The sequence below is a fragment of the Aythya marila genome, assembly GCF_965140915.1.
Source record: "Aythya marila genome assembly, chromosome: 1".
In the NCBI taxonomy this organism is placed as follows: Eukaryota; Metazoa; Chordata; class Aves; order Anseriformes; family Anatidae; genus Aythya; species Aythya marila.
Genome location: NC_139042.1, coordinates 141,553,443 through 141,568,688, shown reverse-complemented (window position 1 = coordinate 141,568,688; position 15,246 = coordinate 141,553,443).

Here is a 15,246-nt window from a genome sequence, read left to right as displayed (position 1 = left end):
GGGTGGATAGGTAAATAAAGCTGTGACCTTCAGGGGCCTGGAGCTCAAATCAAGCAGTACTTGATCGCATATCATGTGGTCAGTTGGATAAAAATAGTTGAAGCAAACACTGCCTCATCTTTGTGTGAAGAAGTCCGGCTGGAAGGGAACACATACCTATTTGAAACTATGGGGACACTTGCATAGGAATAGCAAGTTAAACATAATTAGTTCCAGAACACTGGAGCTGAACAAATGTGCACTGTCCATGTTTGCTCTTTATAAAAAGCACTATTTGATGGTGTGCTCAAAATTGTAGCTTCTGGACATGAAGCCAACTCCTTGACTCTCCAAAAGACTAATGTCAAGCACAGTTCTGACTCCAACAAGAAGTGCAGGGGACTGCGGGGCTGCATTGGTCTTCATGCAGAAGGCCTTATGTATTGCACTGGGAGGCAGTAAAGGCCTTACAGGTGGAACATTCAGGTAGAAATGGGAAGATACAACTGTGGCTTAAAGCAGAAGTATACTGAAGAAAATTACCTTTCAAAAGCTAGTCTTAAAAATCTAGTCTTAGTATGGTATTAAGAGTGGGGAAGAGAGCAAACCTGTCAGAGCTATTTGCATACTGCTGTTTAATGCTTCTGAGGTGGTGTGGAAGTGCTGCCAACTAATTGAATGTCTATGGATGTTAAGATATATCCCCCACATCCTTTGCTCTCTGTGCCAATCACCTTTTGTACTTTGCTCTTAGTTAAACTCTGCCTTGTTTATACCTCACACCTCAAACTCTTCCTGAGTTATGCCTGCTCTTTCCTGTGTTGGGAAAAGATCATCTAAAGACGGGCTTGGCTGAGTCCTCCTTGCCTTCTTATTCAAAGTTAGTGTGAAAGAGTTGCTGTGGCCAACCTGGACTCTGTGCAGGGTGAGGAGACAGGCTGTTCAGTCACGTTTTCAAAATTTACACAGCTTTTTTTAGTCTCTGGCGTTGATGAGAACTCAGTGCCAAACCAATCCAGTTCTGCCTCCCCAGCTTTGCTGTCATTTTGTTTCAGAGCTGCCAGCTTGCAAAGTTCACAATAAATGGCACTTGGAAATTGCTTTGTCTGTCTTATGTTGGCCACAAACTTTCCTCTGCCTTAAATTCCCAGCAGCAGCAACAACAAAAAAGTATGGTGTTAACAGTGCTGCTGCTCAAAGCTCTGAGCTATGCTGGAAACAAACCTCAGGGATTCAAATGTAGACTGCGGAGGCTTGGGGAGAAGTAAGCCTTTCCCTTGAGAGCTGTGTAAGACGGATTGAATGGATTGCTGCCTTCTCCTTCTGTTATAGTGGCCAAAGGTTCTAGAGGTGAATACAAAAGGGAATGTGACATTAACATTGTATGGTAGAATTTTAGTCTCCTTTTGGCAGGCTGGCTATGACAGGAGTGTAAGAACTTCTGCCTCCTACTGCTCTATTTAGCTCCCAGGCCTTCTCAGGGCTGTTCAGCAGAATTTAGCAGACCTGTTGTGTCTGCCCCTCAGAAGGAAGCAGGGAGGAGGAAGAGGCTCTATTCTTGCTCTTCAAATTAAGCTGACAGAGGAGGGAAGGGCAGCAGATGCCAGACCATAGATACTGCTGTGCTGTAAAGCTGAGCTTGTAATAACGTGGCCTGAAGATCACGTCTGCTTGCTGGTTTTGAAAGGAGGTGTTGACCACAGCTCTCATGGCAATGTTGGTGCAGCAATTGTCAGGCTCCAGGGGAAGTGGCTGTGGGGACCTCTGGCATTGGAGATGCTGTCTGCCATAATATCACTTTGTTTTTTTTTTTCCTTCCAGCTCACTCAGCATTGTATGTCAGATTTTCTTCACTTTTTGTCTGGCACTTGCATGAAAGAAAAGTACTAGTATGTATTAACTAGATGAGAAGACTCTCTTTTGTAGAGGAAGTCTGAGCCCAGGGGCAGCAAATGCTGAAGTGCAACCTTCCCTGTCAGTCATTTCTTGTTGTTAGGAACAAGCAGCACACATGAATATTGCAGGGGACCCTGATGCTGCTGAAGCTGTGAAGTGGAAGTGTCCCTGTTCATGCTTCTAATCTAGCAGAAGCAGTAGTGCTGGAAAGGAAGATCGTGTCTTTGCCGTTAATCTCATCCTCTAAACTGGGGGTGCTTTGAGGAGTTGCCTCATAAAGTCATGTTTTCTGGCAGATGCCCGTCAGACTCCTGGTCATCGTGTGCTCATGCAGTGCTGTAGCTAAAGCTGAGCCAGTTCTCCATAGAGCTCACATCTGCGACTGCCTGGCTTTGCCCAACCACAGGCTGAGCTTTCTGGGATCTGTATGGGAGGCAGTGGTACTGGCTAAGCTAGGAGTGAGTAAGCAGATGTCAAGGTCCATAACTACCTCTAAAGACGAAGTAATTTGCTCTTCCACCGATTACAACCCTAGATGCATGTGCAGAAATGCAAACGGACAACAGGTGGAGCAAGTGCATTGTGGTAAGTGCATGGGGGAAAGCAGCAGCAATTCTGCACTAATTCTACATGCTTGGGAGAGCAAAGCGGATATTCAGCCCCTCTTGAAAGGCAGCATGTTCCAGCTGTGCCAGCACTGCATAGTCTAACAAATGGCGCAAAGGTGGCTTAGTTCTGGTGTGCAATTAATTGCAATCATCTAGGCTGCTTGTACAAATTGATGATTAGCCCTACTTTGTTCTTGCATCAGCAGCTTCAGTGGACTAGATAAATTCAACAAGAGCAAGGTGGGTATTTGCAGGCATGTAACACACCACTCCTGCACCTTTCTCCTCCCAAAAAACACACAACAAACCACATGATCTTAGTGATAGTAATATCATAATATATTTGGTATTAACATATTAATATATTAATATTTGCATGCCTCAGGAAAGGTGCGGGGAAGTCACTGTTGCATGAGAAAGGAAGCTCAGCAATGAGCAGGTGCCAAATACTTTAAAAATAAAAATTGGAGGATGCAGTATATGTCATGGATTTGATTTCAGACATTCTTGTCCTCATTTACCAAAGGGCCATGTTGACAGATGTGACAAACCTAGGCCGAATGAGTCTGTAGGTGTAGCAGGTAGAAAGCCCTCAGCAAAGCTAATTCCCAGTCTTGTACTGCAGGCCACAATATCATGTCCTTCTGCATCATGTTAATGTAGAAAAAAATGCTTGTTAGTGTGATACAAAACTCTTGAGCTTTGCTTTTTTTTTTTTTTTTTTTTTTTTTTTTTTTTTCCATTTCCCTACGAAATAATGTTTTGATTTTTATGTATATGCACAAATAAATTCTAGATCAAATGACCTGCTATAGCAACTGATACTCATTTATTTTCAGGCAATAATAAAACAAAACAAACTTTAACTGGTCTCGTTTTCTGAGGTGAAAGCCTTAGGAGATGTACTGACACGAAAGGTACTGTCTTTCAGTACTGGGATCCTTGTGTTCTGTGCTTCCTCTTCTGTGTGGTTGGCTCAAGTGATTTCCGCAGCTAGCAGCTAGGAATACCTTCCGTAAAGCTGTAAATCCTTCACACGCACTGTTGATAAGAGGTTGCTGAGAAGACCTGAGTGATAATTTCAACGCCTCTTCTCAGTATTGGAGATAATTACGGTACCTGTGCAGGGTGATTGTTAGTAATACAAGGTGACACATTCCTCTCTGTTAAGAGCTGCACACTTTCTCTTATTTACAGGTAAATTTTGTTTGTCTCGAGTCCACGCTATATGCCATAATTTTAATTCTCCCTGATGCCAGACTGGGCTTGATCTCAACCTCGTTAGAGGTTAGCTTATACAGTACATGAACAATGTTTTAAGATTAAGTAGCATGTGTTGGCAATACCAGAGGCAAACATACAAATAATGATTACAAATATGCACGGTTATTTTTATACATATGTAAATAAGTGCGTAAATTGCATTTTATTTTTCTTTTTTTTCACTAAACTTTCTAAAAAAACATATATAACTTGTATATTATTGGTGGTATGTTCTCTTCATGTCGGTTTTATGTTAGTGTACATCTGAATATCCTCTTCTAAAGTCCTCTATATAAAGTAGAAAGTGAGAGCCCATCAGCACTTCTTATAAATAATCCTGGGTTGTTTTGCTGAATTTTGGGTATTTGCCTATAAAATGCAAACATTTTGGTGGCAAAGTTTGTATTTTTAGTTGAAAAAGGTACAAATACATTTTACATTTGAAGTGGGAAGAGTTTCTGTGTAGACTTTAGAACTGAAATTTCCGGTATATCAAGTACCCTCGGTGTTTTTTACTTCCCCAAGTGCATCAGAAGGCAGGATTGGGAGGGTTTGATTCATTAAAAAAGATGATGAAAAATAACATTGAGGCTTCCTTTTGTGAATTAACTAGGATGTGATTTGTTAGTGTGATTTGTCTGAAGCACAGGAATCCTGCATTTTGATTTTTCTTAAATTAGGAACTCGGTAAGACATGGCTTTAAGCATAACAAGTGAATTAAGTTATATGAGCAAATTATTATTCATTAGGAGGCTATGCTAGGGGTTTGGTATTTCACTGAAAGTTGGAAGTTATGGATTCAGTTTTGCCTTAAGTACCTCATTACAGGCAAGTCACTGATTTCTTTCACCTGTGAAAATGGGGAGATGAGACTTTTGTTGCCACATGTGGCTGTGCTGCTTTCATTTGGAGTTGAGGGGCTGCAGTATATGTATGAAAAGAGGGCTTGTTTGGTAGGATGTGGAAGTTCTAGTTTGGGGTTTGCTTCAACAATTTGGCTCTTGTTTCAGTGCCTGAATATGGGTGGAACTCTTCTGATAAAATTTCTACAGTATTGAGAGCACTTGCCTACAAGCATTTAGTAATATTGATGTTCAGCTTTTTCTTATTTCTTCAATAAGTGCCTGAGAACCTGACAGTTTGGGCTGAAGTCTCCCATCATTTCCAGGACTAAATATCTTTTTGACAGTTCATAGTAATGTTGGTAAATTCAAACCTTCTTTATATTTAGTATAATACAAACGTGTTTCAGACATGCCTGAACCTACAACATGAGCAGGGTTCTCTCTGATGGGAGTATTGTTGCCCTGCTTCTGACTTTCAGTTCTCCTCGCAGGTGCAATTGCAGTGGGTATTGCTGGCATAGGAGGAATCTCAGCAGTTCCCTCCCTCTGCTGCAGAGGACAGCCTTGCCATTGTGTTGAGCTGGCAATTTAAGGTGAGCAGGCACTGTACTGAGCAGCGGCGGTCAGATGGCAAGTGTGCACTCAGGTGGGTTCCCCTACCCGGCTGCCATCTTCATACCCCAGACTGGGCGTTAAAGATGCTCATGAAAAAATAAATACTTGTGGTGTATAAAGGAAATATGTTGGGTTCACATCACTCTGAGCAATGTAAGTAGTTATTTTTGAAATGAAGCATGACTTTCAACAGTTGACATAGTCAACAACATCCAGGGTTTAATTTAGTTTAACTTGCAATTACATTTATATTATGGATGTAATTTTCACTTCTTCTGCATAAAATGGTAAGGAAGTGATGCTTGCAGTTATTCTTTTCCCCTCTTCCCAGTCCTGATTTAAAAGAGAAAAAAAAAGAGTTCATCAAAGCTTAATACTTGATGTCTTCAGAAATACAGATAATCCAATTTCATTTCAAGAGCTGTAAGGTTTAAATCCAGATTACAGCCTGGCTTTAAACAGAAATATTCCAGAAGGTGCCACTGTTCACCAAACTCATGTAGCTAGCAGGAGAGGGAAGTTGTTAGGGTTTGCCAAATGAGGAGATACCCTCAAAGCACTTTATCTCCTATCTTCCTTCAGGTCCTTGCTCAGCTTCTGTGCCCTTACCTGCTCCCATCTTAGAACTTGACCTCCAAAGGAGCTTGGATTTTGGTGTGGATTTATAGGCTTAGAAAGCACTAGTTTTGATCAGAGCCCCCTGGAAATACTGTTACATCTTTGTTCAGACTGGGACACGAATGAAAAACACCAGCGAGTACAAAAAACATTTGGGTAAAAAGCTGCTATCTACGCTATAAAGAAACTAATACCAGTTGTCTGAAACTCTTGTGGTCATTTACATTTGTTCAAAGGAAAGAGTCACTGCAGGGCTCTGTGATCCCCTTGGCTACTGTGCTTCTCCCACCTTCACAGGCTCATGGCCCTGCCCTAAATTTCTTCCTTCAGCCACTCTTCCTTGCGCCTTCTCCAGCAGCTCCTGTGCTTCACACCTCCACAGCACCTTCCTCAGCATTGTGCCCCCTATTTTCAGAGCTGCTCATGAGTTCCAGTTGGATAACTCCTTACATTTTATAGTCCTGCCTGCATTCCTGTGATGCACAGGGGAGGATGAGGGGTTTTGTATTTTACTTGGAGAAATCCACCCACGTGAGAGAAACATTAAATGAACCGATCTCCTTAATTTTTCTCTACTCATTTTGTTCTTTCTGCTGTTCCAGTGAAACTCACTGTCCCACAAGCAGCTGTTCACGCACAGCAATTTTCCAGAGCTGACAGCAGAACTCCTTGTGTAGCAGGACCAATTGGATGTAGTGTGAGTGTATGTTGCAAGGCGTTTCTGCTGTGCGTGGGCTCAGCGGTGCTACGTGACAAATGGTTTTTACTGCTCTGACTTGCCAAAGGCTTCAGTCTGTGCCTCCACCACCACTGGTGAGATTTGTGGTTGCTCATCACCTCATGGATCAGGTCTTTTGTTAACAATGTCCCTGAAAATGTGTCATGCTTGCTTACAGACGCCACCTGATATTATTTCCTTCAGGATCCAAGGACAGTGTGCCAGAAATGAAGAAGAATTGGTCAAGTTAATGAAGGGAAAAATCAATTACAGAAGTACTAGTGGTGCTACATTAGATATGCCTGCACTCCCGAAAGGCTAAGCAAAGGGCTGCAAAAACATCATGAAATCTATTTTCCAGTTTTACATGGCTTTACATTTGGTTTTCATGGAGAGAAGGGAAGAGGCTGCAGAAAGCCCAGTTGTTTGGTTTTGGTTCAAAAGGTGCTTAGGTTTGCCTCTGCTGTCCCTGTTTTTAAGCGCTGCACGCACTGATTTCCACTGAACTCAGCATTTTTGAAAAAAACAGGTCACTTGAAGAGTTGTCTGACTAGATGCAGAGAGTGTGGATACGTGATCTGCTGCAGCTCCCGGCAGCAGCGTGGGAGGGGAAGGATGAGGCAAGGAACTGCCTTTCTCACTTCGCCCTCCTGGGTTTAATGTTCCCACTGATGGCAACAGGACTCCTGACTGGAAGTGTAATAGCAGACCTAGTGCTTTGCACTTGTATTTTGCTGTGTTCACCTTGGTTGTTATAACCTGGGGTCCCGATCCTCCTCCTTGCAGTAAATGGTGGAAGTCCCACTGACAGAGGGAGAGGACCAGGCTCTCCACAGACTTCCCACTTTAAAATGCAATCTCTGTATCTTGTCAGCGTGTTTCTTTCTAGATTCCTGTCCCATTAACAATGGCAGCCTCTGATGGACAGACAGGAAGAGGGCTGGACCTCACAGAGGGTGAATAACCATGGATTCTAGCTTGTTTGTTCACCCAACAGAGCTGTGAGTAATGAACTGAGGCTTTTGAGAAAGCTCGAGCTTTCCACTCACTCCACCTGTTTGCAGCAGTTCTGTGCGTGTGCTGGAAGGGCAGATTAATTTGTTTTCAGCGTGGGGTTGTGCCCTGCCCCTTGCCCAGGCGTGTGCACCCCGGGGCTCTGACTGCTGCTGCAGGCTCCGCTCGCTGCGTCAGAGCGCGTGCTGCCCTGCGCCCTGCCAGCAGTGCCCTGTTCTGCAGAAACACCACTAATCAGAGCAAGCAAAAGGGCTTTCTACGAGCCCTGCTAGGAGTGGATAACACCAGAAACTGCTTTGTGGTGTATGCAGCAGGATGGGAGAGCGGAGAGAGCAGACATCCCCTGGGAGTCAGGGACCAGCACTTCTGACATGGGGAAGAAATCCATAAATGTATCTGCATATACACGCATACTGTGTTTTTGTCTCCTCTTCTTGTCACCACAAGAACTGTTACAAGCATTTAAAAAAAAAAAAAAAGTAGAGAGAGTAAAGCTTACAAGTCTTCGGTGGCAATTTATGTTGCGTTTGGTGTGAGAATGCTGAGGGTGCCAGTCAGTACTGCTTCAGGTGTTTTTTTCACACAACTAAGTGAACCTCTGAATGCTGCCTAAAACAGGGCAGTCTGACCACTTCCAGCTCTGCAACAGGCACACAGCTCATTCTCACAAATCTTTGTAATGCTCTTACAAACAGCCAGAGACTTTTTCAAGTTAAACTGTGATACAAAGCTAGATCTGGAGGAAGAACTGTTGGTGGCGATGCAGCACTTTGGGGCATGTTCCTGATAGCGCTGTTTTCTTTACTGATGGGACAGGCTTCACCTCACCTCTTTGTATATGTCTGCAGTATAATTATCCCCACTTGAGCAAGGATCTCCCTTGTTTCCTTTTAGTGACAACAGAGTAACAGGCCTCTTCGGGATGTGAGTCACCGGACCTTTTTTGGACATTTCATTTAGGTAAGATTAATAGAGTCTTCCTGCTGTTTGCCTCTTGCTGGTAACTAAGGGAGCTCCAGTGTGACTAGGTCTGATTTAGCATCTGTTTCACAGAGGCCTACATCTGCTCTGAGGTGTCCCCTTGCCTGATTAGAGCTGGTTTCTTAGCTGCAGAGTTCATTTAGGTAGGTGAAATGTGTACACACACAAATAAAACCATGGATGGGTACGTTAATGCTCTGTTTGCTCCAAAGCTGTATTTGTTGTCTGTCAGCAAACTCTGTCTCATATATGGAATTGATGATCTTGAAGGTCCTTTCTGACCTCTATGATCCTATGGCTGTAGCTTCTCTTCCACCGTACGTGGGGCCAGCTCCAGCGTGCCTGGCAGTCTCATATGCTGCCCAAAAACACCCCAGGGGATGTCTGCAGGCCCCCTTCTACTCTTGCTCCTTAGCTGCAGTGTGCATGAACCCAAAAAAAGATGTCAAAAGATGTCTTGTAGATATGATCTGCCTCCTGTTTCCAGGCTGTGACTGCACAAGTCAGAAGAATTAAGCTAAGGTGAGTACAGGGTGACACAGGAGAGAAACACATCAACATTTCTTCTTAGGAAGTCATATGTTTTGTAGAGCATCGCTGTTTACATCTGGTAGTCCCCTGCCTGAGGGGATGGGTCAAGGCAGAGGGAACTGGGCTCTCTTCTTTTGTTATCAACGTGCTACGTGTTTTGCAAAGCTCTTGCGTTGAAAGCTGCCATCTGAGTAATGGAGAAAATGTTCAGATCTTCATACTTAGCTTCCAGAAAATGCCCACATGAATTTCTCAGATTAAAATGAAATAACCACAAGGGAAATTCTCAGGACAGACAATTTCAAATTCAAAATAAAAATGTAACAGGAAATTATAAAAGAAAGGCCTATGACCAATACCCATGAAGAATCATTTGACCAGTGTCTAGAATTCAGCTGCATAACAAATCTAGGCAAACCACCAAGAAATATGCATTTGTTATGGTTTTTCAGTTACATTTCTCAAGCTCAAACCACTTTAAGTAAATAAAGCTGACTCAGGAAATTAGTGTATTAAGGTTTTCATTGATGTAATTGTAACTGCAGAACATTGTACAGTATTAATGTCAGCATTCAATCATTGCTATTGCTCTGCAGTCAGTATAATTGGATGTATCTATTAATTAAAGGCTCAATCCTGATTCTGTTTATCCTTTTAGAAATTTACAGCCTGTCAGTGGCTATTTGTATGCGGTGTGTGTACACAGGTAAGAGATTTGCATGTTGAAAGCTCAAATCTTCCTGACAGTAATGTTTCATTTGTATCTTTGGTGATTTTGTTCTGGGGAGATGGTGAATACCTACCCAACGTTAATAAGCAACAATTCACAAACTATCCTGTTTCAAGCAATGACACGTCCTAGAAAGAACTTCTTAAAAGTTGAACGTGAATCTTCTGCACTGGGTCACTAACACCCTTGATCTTTCATGTTTACAAAACCTGTATGGCAATGATGGTGCAGAAGCACCCTGGGGCACACACTACTCTCACATGCACAGCACTATTCGATGGGACATCCAGTGATATAAAAGTACAGTGGAAAGAGAGGATGATGCTTGGCTCACTTCATCAGCCTGGGAGAACAAATAACACAATTGGAGGCTTACATTCTTTTAGGCATCGGAACAGTTCAGTTGGAAGGGACTTTCAAAGACCATCTAGCCCAACTGCCTGACCTCCACAGAGACAACCAAAAATTAAAGCATATTATTGAGGGCACTGCCCAATTGCCTCTTGAACACTGATGGGCTTGGGACTTCAACCACCCCTGCAGAAAGCCTATCTCAGAGTTTGACCACCCTCAAGGTAAAGACATTTCTCTTAATGCCCCATCTGACCCTCCTCTGGCAGCTCTGTGCCATTCCTGCATGCCCTGTGCTTGGTCCCAGGGAGCAGAGACCAGTGCCTCCCTCTGTGCCTCCCCTACTTGGGTAGCTGCAGGGAGCAGCGAGGTCATCTCCTGGCCTCTCTTCTCCAGACAGGACAACCCAGTGTCCTCACAGGACTTGCCTTCCAGCCCTTTCACCACTTTTGGTGCCCTCCTCTGGACTGTTTCAAGGACTTTAACATCCTTTTTATATTGTAGAGCCCAAAGCTGCATGCAGTATCCAAGGCGAGGCCACATCAGTGTCAGACATAGCTGGAGAACCACCCCTTCTGACCAGCTGGCTGTGCTGTGTTAATGCAGTTTGCCCTCCCGGCTGCCAGGACATGCTGTTGGCTCCTGTGGAGGCTGGTGATGACCAGCACCCCCAGGTCCCCTTCTGCTGAGCTGCTCCCAGCCACTCATCTCTCCATCTGTACCTGTGTCCAGCATTTCTCCATCCCAGGTGCAGTACCTGGTATTTACAGTTGTTAAACTTCATGCTTCATCCAGATCCCTCTGCAAGGCCTTGCATCCCTCCAGAGAGCCAACAGCACCTCCCAGTTTAGTATCATCAGCAAAGGTGCTGATTCAACTCTTGCATCCAGGTTGTTGATAAAAATGTTGGACGCATCCTGCCCTACAACTGAGCCCTGGGGAACACTGCTCGTGACCATCCACCAGCCTGATGTAGCCTCATTCACTACAAACCTGGAAGCTCTGCTGTTGGGCCAGCACATCACCCAGTGCAAAGTGAACCTTTTTATCTCACAGCAGGACAATCTGTCCACAAGGATGCTGTGAGGGATGGCATCAAAGGCTTTACTAAAATCCAGAGAGATTATGTTCTCTGCCTTCCCTTCACCCCCCGTGTGGGTGACTTTACCATAGAAGGAGATCAAATTACTAAGGCAGGACTTTCCCTTCATGAAACCACGTTGACTATGTCTGATAAAAGTTTTGCTCTTTAAATGCCTTCCATTAGCACCCAGGATTATCTTCTCCACAATTTTTCGAGGTACTGAGGGCAGACCAACAGGTCTGTAGTTTCCTGGGTTTCTGCTTCTGCCCTTGTAGATGGGTATAACGTTGGCTAGCTTCCAGTCAATGGGGACCTCCCCAGACTCCCAAGACCTTTGGTAAATTGTTGAGATGGGTCCGGCTATAACATCTGCTAATTTCTTCTCAGAATAGTATTTCCAGATATCCAGATATTCAATGTTAAAATGTTTTTAAAATGAAAATTGTAGTCTATAGTATAAGAGTGTACATATTTATATAATATACTCTTGTACATATGACAATCTAACTAAATGCAATGGAAAATCATATATCTTGAGCACACTATTCTTACTTCATTAAAAGTGCTGTTTCCATTCTTCCATTCCCTTCTTTTCTTTCTTTTCCTTTCCTTTTTTCTTTCTTTTCCTTTCCTTTTTTTTTTTTTTTTTTTTTTTTTAATAAAATAAAGCTTTTAACACTTTGCTTCTCCCTGCACTGACAAGCAGAGATTAATTGAATTTCTGAAAACTCAAAGGATTTTTTTTTTTCCTGGAAGGCTAAGAACAAGCATGTAGAATGTCAAGGGAGGTAACAGATAATGATCTCTCTATATGCTTATGTATAACAGCACATGCATTTATACACTGTGCATAAGAAGCTTCCAGTTTTGCAGTGCAGGGTTTTCAAGGGGCTGTACTGTGCCAGCCATAGCAGTAACCCCAATAGCTTCCCCTTCCCCTCCCTGAGCATTATCCCATCTATTTTGGGCTGGAGAAGCAGGGAGACAATCTGGAGCTCTTCAGCTGTGAGAAATGACTGGCATTATTAGCACTTGCCACTTGGGCATTAGCACTTGCTTGCTTTGCCATTGAGCCCAAGTAACTGTTTCAGTGGGCTTCCAGGCTGACCTTTAAAAAGTCTTGCACAGTTTTTTTGCTTCTGATGATTATGGAGCGGTTGCTATGTACTTTGTAAGGGGCTGGGATGTTTTCAGGTGTGGTGGGTTACTGCATGTTCATGGGAACATGCTGAAGAGAGCCTGCAGCAAGATGGGAGGATTCCTTTCTCAGGGCTTTTCTGTAAAGATAGGTAAATACAAACAAGAACCAACCAAGCAAGGTATTCTGTAAGTAGCTCCTGGGCAGCAGGAGTGAGCTAAAAGAGACAAGCACTTTAAGCAGCAGAATGGAAGAACAGGAGGTTCTGTATGAAGTCAATTCAATCTTGGTTGCTTGGTATCTACACTCAGTTTTGCTAAGATTTTATCTGATTTCTGAACATGTTGCAAGAATTCCTCTTCTGGGTCAGTCTCTTTTCAGTTCTCTACCCATAAAGTATTTTCACAGGGGCTCGGGAACTTCATATGCAAAGTCGGAGATCAAAATCACAAGTAGTTAGGCCCAAGTTGTGAATCCTTCACCTTTGCATGAGTTTAAGTGGGTTCAAAATTTATCAGAGGAATAGGCAAGATGCATGACCAACAACCATAAAACAAGGTAAAAGTGTAATAGCTGGTGATAAAAAGCAGTTCCCCAAAGACCACAGTATAGTGAATATATGTACCTCTTCCCCTTGTATGACCCTAAAGGCAGTGTAAAGTTTGCCAGTGAGAATACAACCAAAAATGAGTCGGAAACCTCGCCTCATTATTTGTACAGATACTTACTGAGATAAGAGATCATAAAGCAGTTTGAGGTCTGCAAGCTGCCTGATGCTGAAGAAGGAGCAATCCTCTCCTATGATCTCCTGTGTGACTTGGAAGTCTCTCAACAAGCCTACCCGTGCTTGGCTCTATAAAAAGCAGACAGGAGCAAGCATATTTAAAGAAAAACCAGCATGTGCTACTATTGTCAAGAGCTGATTAATTTTTTTTTTTTTTTTTTCCCCTTAGAGCATTTCAGAGACAAAAGTGTTTTTTTTTCATGGAGAAAAAATATAAAATGAGAAACCACAACTTCGGGGTACAAATATTTTGTTTATAAGTACTGGAAACGATTTTGGGAAGTGGTTTTCAAAGATTCTTTTTTAATAGAAAATGGTTTTAAGAAAACAGGAGAAAACTCATTTTTAAGTCCAGGCTTCTTTGTCCAAAGGGAAAACATGTTGTGAGGGGAAAAAAGGGGGAAAAAAGGTTTTGTAATCTCTTACAAAAATGCTTGGCATTTTTTCAACATTTCTATGTCTTTGTTTGCATCTTGTTCTGCATGTTAATTGTTATAATTTAGCCTTCCCAAAATGCAATATTATTTATCAAGGAATTGTGTTAAATACGTCATTCTCTCACAGGAAGGTGGCAAGGAGGAAGGTTGCTGTTGCAAAACAGCATTCCTGGGTGCAAGCCTCTCTGCTAAAGCTCCCTGCAAGGCAGATAAATACGTTATAGAATATCTTCATCCCACAAAGAATGTTTGCAATGGGTTGTCTTTTCCTTTCTTAAAAGTGCAGCATATACGTCATCATGCCAAAACATTGTTCTCACATCAACTGCTTTCCATATTGAGGGACTTCGTATCTTCCTGCAGAATTGCAGCTTTCCAAAGACAGCTGAAAGGTCAGATGGCACTGGGATGGAATAAACTTCTGTTTCTACACATGGCTATGGTCAGGGAACAAAGGTGGCTTTTTCTCCTCACTCTTCACCAGACTTACTCTAATTTTGGGTTGTCAAATGCTGGGGAGGAATGAACCTCAATGTGTAATTTATTTTGAACATGAGGGTAAGGTTTTATACTCTGTATAAACTAGACTCTGTAGGGTTTTACGACTTTCTGGGCTAGTAGACTTGGTTACTCTTTGTCCTGTTATTTCCTTTTGTGGCAGACACAGGTAGTAGCAGTTGACCACAAGGCCAATAATTAAGATTGCTTAACATTTATAAAATCAAAATAAAATAATAAAAAATAACAAATAGTCTTGTCTAGATCCTGTTTTCACTTGTTCGTATTTTTGTTAAACCTCAGCCCTGCAGAATGACATTTTCCATACCAGAAGTTTGTCTTAGACTGGAGTGTCAAATGTCAAATGACAAATGGCTTGCTGAGTCTCCAGTTAGGAAATCCGCAATTTCTGCCAATGTGAAAAAAGGGGAGAAGGAGGAGGATGCGGTTAGCCTGGAACATGGGTAGGGAGGTGGCATCAGGTTCAGTAGACTGGTGACAGCTAGTGGCTGAGAGAGAGGTGGCAGCTGACCTGCCACTGAGGCAGAGAAAGTTGGGCTGGAGAAGCCAGCACAGATCCCAAGGCTTGGCATTTCTTTTCTGTAGGCCAACAAGTGGCTCTAGAGTGGGTTTTGTCCTTCCCTGGGCTGTGGCCACGTTGGCTGCCCCCCTGTTGGCACAGCGCATGGTGCTGAGGGCCCTACCCCTGCATGGCCTATGGTGTCTGTGTGGGTCATGGGCAGCTTAAATGGAGATTCCTGTAAAATCCTGTATGTCCTTGTGACAGCTGATATTTGGGCCCTTCTGGAAGGACTGGATGCTGCCATACCTGCACCAGTCATTTATCAGATCCTCATGGGAATGGGAAGTGCCACACGGCAGCCACGTGAGTATGAGTGAACTCCAAAGTCCAGGGTTTTCTTATAAATATCTGCATGTATGAAGCAGGAGGCACGCGCATCCCCATGCAGGGCAGGCGGGTTGCTTCAGAGCCAGCCCTCTGATGCTGTTTCTGAAGGGCAAATGAGTTTGTTCTTGGGTGTAGCCTTGGGGCTGCTCTCCTGCAGCCATGTGGATGTTATCTTCGCAGGATATGGGCAGCTGCTTATTTAGGTCCTCCCTAATGTTTGAGCATTACTTAGGTACTTGAGCATG